Consider the following 6,000-nt stretch of genomic DNA (forward strand, 5'->3'; position numbering starts at 1 on the left):
TCTTTCTGCTAGATAGATTTGATTAGCAGACATTATAACATCTTTGTTAAGACACAATAATTGCAAAGCAGGAAACATGAATTTGAAGCCTACCAGTGTCCCTAATCCACAGAGCTGAATAAATCACATTCCTTACTTTCATTCTTGAATCACCCCCAAAAATGGGATGTCTAACTGGCTAATGAATTTAATAGGACTTCCCTGAAGGAAATTAAATGCTATATTTCACATTGTTTAAATATATTCATTTTTATTATTAGTTACTTGACAAGTAGTAACTGGTAAATAAATACTGAGTCAAACCCTGTTTACCCATGTGACCTGACATGGAGGGAACATTGACAGCAATAGTAATATAACAAAGGAGGGAACACTAGGAGAGGTGCAACTTGCACGGCTATCAATGTCAACATCAACCTGAAGGCTTGAGGCAAATGTGTATAAGAAGACTGCTGGAATCCTGGTAATAGAGAACTGCCAGAGTAGGAAGAGGAGGGTCTTCCATCATTGTAGGTTTTAAAAATGGAGTCCTGTAGGGGTGGTGAATTGGCCCAGGCAGTATAGAAATATTTTCATTTTTTTTTCTTGATAAAGTACAGTTGCATAAGTTGCACTTATCCATAACATTAGATGTTTGAATTCTTCACTGCCACAGTAGTCTATGGCATAGGTCTCAAACTGCTAAGAGGCCAATGTGTATCACAGACCATAGCAATGTGTGACAGTCAAAATGTGGAACACCCTATTTTTACACTATGTGAAAAACGTACCTTGACCAAGGCCATGGCCTTTTAAACAAAATATACACGTGGACGTACACACACACACACACACACACACACACACACACACACACACACACACACACACACACACACACACACACTCACCTTGTCATACCTCTCAACTGCCCAGAATTTTGCAGAATGCAAAAAAATTTGCCTCATAGTTTTGGTCTGTTCCACATAAAATAGGTAGTTTTCTGGCAAATCACAGAGGAATGAAATAATAAGTTAATAACAGAAATTTAAGTTTCACACATCATATCCTTCAGAACATGATTTGAGTTTCAAACATAACATCCTTCAGAACATGTATGGTAACACAAAGCCAGCCTGTTATTCTAGCAACTTTCAAGTTTATAAGAGCAATATTTAAAATTGGTTCTTTTTTGGACCTTTGTCCCCCCCATTAATTAACGCTATGTCCAGATTTCTTATGCTAAGAGGTTGAGAGCTATGACATACACACACACACACACACACACACACACACACACACACACACACACACACACACACACATACACATACACATGCATGCACGCATGCACGTGCACACACACACACGCACACGTGCACACACACACACACACACACACACACACACACACACACACACACACACACACACACACACACACACACACACACATTCACCCTTTCATACCTCTCAACTTGCCCAGAATTTTGTAGAATGCCCAAATTTTTGCCTCATATTTTTGGTCTGTTCCTCATAAAATAAGTAGTTTTCTGGCAAATCACAGAGGAATGAAATAAAATAATGACAGAAATTTGAGTTTCAGACATCATGTCCTTCAGGTCATGTATAGTAACACAAAACCTGTTATTCTACCAACTTGCTACGTTTATAAGAGCAATATCTAAAAATTGCCTCTATTTTTGTGGTTTTATCACCACATTTTGTTTGGCTATTGGCTTTGGCCATATTTCATACACTAGGGGTTTGAGAGGAATCTGTTTAAAGAAAGGGAAAAAGTAAAATAGAAGCAAAAGAGTATCAAAGTAAATAAAATACCAGCAGTTAAAACGATTCATTTTAACTGTTAGTATTGCAGTTATTTCCTTTGGTATTGTTTTGCTTCTTTTATTTTTCTCCCTCTATTTAAACACGATTTTCCACAAACATTCCAACATGCATGCTCACGTATTTGGTAGCTCTCATTGGCTCATGTCCTGAGGAACAGGTATTTTATTGGTTTGCATACTGCAATTGCAATTGGCTGTAATTGCAGAATATGAGCCAATCAAAAACTGTGTAGCACAGCCAACACTGTTCAATGCAGAACAGTGGAGTAACTATTTGATTGGTTTGTATACCACGATGTGGTGGTGCAGCGGTAGTGTTGCCGCCTCACAGCAAGAGGTTGTCCCATTCGATTCTCGGCTGGAGTGCCTTCTGTGTGGAATCTGCATGTCCTTCCCATGGTCGAGTGGCATTCGAAAGACATGCGTGAATGGGCGCGCCTTCGTTGAAGGTTAGGCATCGGGCTGGCACCTCAGCACCATAAAAAAAAAAAAAAAAAAAATGACTGCCAATCATTAACGGACCGGAGTTCAGCTGTGGCGACCCCTAACTGGGAAAAGCCAAAAGAAAAACATCAACCGCGATGCCAATTGTCAGTAATTGCAGTATACCAACCAATCAAAAGCCATGTAATGGAGACAAAGCTGTTCAATGCGGAACAGCAGAACAGTGGGTTCACTTATGGTCGAATGTGGAGTGTTCCACATAATCTGGAACACTTGGCTGCTCACGTCTATGGGATGTATCATGAAAGATACAGCACACAGCCAGCTTCGCAACACTGTAACCCCCTCTCACATAGTCACTCTTGCTGCGTGTAGGCTAATCCCTTTTGGAGGGAAGTATAAAAGCAGCCAGAATGACCAAAAATATTCAGGATGTTCTTACCACAAAAGAGAAAAAAGGGTCATCTACTCCTGAAACAGCCACAACTATTGTAACCAATAAAAGACTAACCAAAACAAATAACAATAGTCTCAACAATAAAAGTTGAAACCCACAGTAACTATATCCAGCGATGGGCGTGATTGGTGGGTGGGTGTGTGCAGCTGCTGCAGCAGTGAAGAATTCTAACATCAACTGTCATGGGTAAGTGCAACTTATACAACTATACTATGCTCATCATTTTCACTGATGTAGTAGCTTATGGGTAGATTACCAAAGCATCCTCAACCAAGGGCATGATAGAGCATCTGTTCTCCAAGCTATTTTGCAAGGATTCCTTAAACAGAATTTGTCTAGATGTTTCAGTACATCTAGTTGAGGTGTTTCCCACATCTGGATCATCAACAAACATGATAATGCTGAAAAATGCACCTTAAATAAGAGAAACAAAACAGAAATAACTGTTACCTGAGAGTGCAGCTGTACTGGGTATAGACGTAAACTTTTGGGCTGAGCTTACTTTTCATTAGGCAGTAATTTTAGCCCAAAAGCTTACATTTCTACTGAATATATACCATGTGCATTTGTTAGATTCTAATTGATCCAGTACTGGCTGTAAAGCTTATCCCAAAACACAGAATTCCAACTTCATTAAAACATAGTGCTGAAGCTTCTTCCTCAGTTGGAGATTCAGTTAGAGATAAAGGCCCCAAGTTGCACTTTTTAAACACTGGCACTGGTACCTTAAACAGGAGAAAACAGAATGTGAATTAACAAGTAAAAGAATTCTGTAACTATAATGATTATCAGTATTTACTGACTGCAATCTGCCACCTCTTCTAAGAAAAAAGTAAAACTTTAGGAGGGATGGAAGAAAACAAGAGATCACCCTTCACATCTGGAAACACTAACAAAGTTATATGGAAACAAATATGCAACCAGTTGCATAAAATGGTACTAAATTGTGGCTGAGCTACCACTTTTTTCCTAGTATTTTCAAATGGTATCCATTTTGTTATTCCTTTTACATATTTGTGCTGAACTTCATCCATTAATTCCTTTTCTAATTACAAAGTTAATTCAGGGTCACAGAACTGAGCCTACCTGACCCTCCCATGGCACAAGGCAGAGGAACTAATCCTGAATGGGGTTTCACCTCTAATGCCAAACTGCACAAATATATGTTTTTCATTGTGTACATACAAGTCTTTCAGCTGTTCTTTTACTGTGAACTTTGGCACACCTTCATATATGTAGGGAGCAACCAAAGTGCCTGTCAGTGTGGAACATAACAAGAACATATTTACTTACAAGTACAAACATATAGACAGCAAAGAGCTAACTAAGATGGACACTAATAATGTAGCTTGAACTCCATACCTTGGTCCTGTTTGATAGTTTAACTTCTAGTGCATTCTGTTTACCTATGCTGTTTTAAGTATGATACGTCACTACGCTATAGGTTAGAATCCATTTAATACATTGTCATTTATGGGTACAAATGGAACCACATAGCCCTCTGGTACTCCTTTCTCCCAATTTTCACTGTGTATTTACACCACATTCTTTATCTTGTGATGACTAATGATGTTTTAAATTTTGCACCTCTCTGCCTATAGCCTGAGTTGTAACTAAAAATAGTCTTTTAGCCAGTTTGCTCACTCAGGTAACAAACAAACAAGCATACATAAATCACTTTAGTGAATGCCTGCAATGCCCGCTGCATGAGATGCCAATTTGTATTCTGCAATGAACATCCTGTTTGACTGCAGAGAAATGTAGAAAATTCCAGCAATGCTCCCAAAACATGACATGACAATAAACACAAACCATGTTTCTTGAAGCCATTCAAAAACAACACAATCAAGGATTACAACTTGGTACAATCGACTCACCTGCAGTGCACATCAGTACAGTGTATTTCCAATATGAGTCAACAGTTTCAAAAGCGGCTAGTTGTCTTCAATGAGAGCTTGATTTTGACTCACTGTTAGTTCTACATAGCAGTTACAAGTTCAATGCATTTTAAGAAATATTATTTTTATTCCCCTAGGCCCATTGCAGGGAGCAAAAAGCTATGTTAATTTACCTGGAATGATATTTTTATTCAGTCACGAATATGCATATATAAAAATAACTGAGTTGCAGTCTGTACGCTGTAATGCAAAGATCACATCAAAACTTACTGGCTTTTACTTCTTTGAAGTTCCCTCCTGTGTTGTCATCAGGCAGCCATCCACAAATGTTAAGGTCACATGAAAGGCTGCTGCTTCTGTCAGCCCAGTCTTTTTGCAACAAGCATGGTTAAAACCACATTTATAACTATACAGACAGTTTTGTTTTAAGTGGTAGTTGTCTTATTCATGTCTGTGTCTCCCACAGATATTCTGGCCGGTTTTGAAACCAGCCCAGCATTTCTTTAAAGGTAAGAATTGCCACGGAATTTGTGCATGCAGAGTGAGAGCTGCAATTGAGTTCCGAGGCTGATAGTATGTAGTAGTATTTTAAATTAAAAAAATGAAATAAATAAATTAAAACAATATGGCAAAAAACAAAAATAAATGTTGGGGTTGGGGACTACAGCCCAGCAATCAGTTACGGCCCACCTTTGCTCTGTTCATGCAGTGTATCTTGCTTCATGGAACACTGCATACTATCTGAGAACCTTTTCAAATCTGGCAGAAGTTTGTCTTATATATTCAATGTTCCATATCTCATAGGATGTACATGCTATAATAGGTTATCCATCCATTTTCTAACCTATTTATTGTGTTGAGGTTTGCAGTGCTAGAAAGCTAATAGCTGCAAACAAACTAATACCACATGAATCCTCATACTCTTTGATAAGTTCCGACAGCCTTTGATAAAAAAGAATTCAATTTTATATAACAGCCTGTGAAAAATCATTCCACAAACTAACCATTATAACAATATAAACACTACAAATGTTCAAGAAGAAAATGAAGCAACATTTAATTGAAGAGTTTAAGTACATATGCACATACTCTGGAGACTCAGGATAATGCAATCATTAACTCTCGACCGCATGCTCAGAGCACAGCGCTCTCTATACCCATGATTCACAAGTTACAGGACATAGCTTGAGACAAGAATTACTCCTTCTGCAAACAGTTTACTATTGTAAATCTTTACTTCTGATCTGTCATGCTAATTCTTGATTGCTATTTACTTGCCATGTCTTTTCAGGCATATGGTTATGTTTACATAAATCTGCTTTTTATGTGTTTTGTTTTATTTAAGCTTCTTTAATTGTAACTGTCTTTGCCA

This window comes from Protopterus annectens, chromosome 1.part2 (genome assembly GCF_019279795.1).
Source record: "Protopterus annectens isolate FY-2018-M chromosome 1.part2, PAN1.0, whole genome shotgun sequence".
NCBI classification, from domain to species: domain Eukaryota; kingdom Metazoa; phylum Chordata; order Ceratodontiformes; family Protopteridae; genus Protopterus; species Protopterus annectens.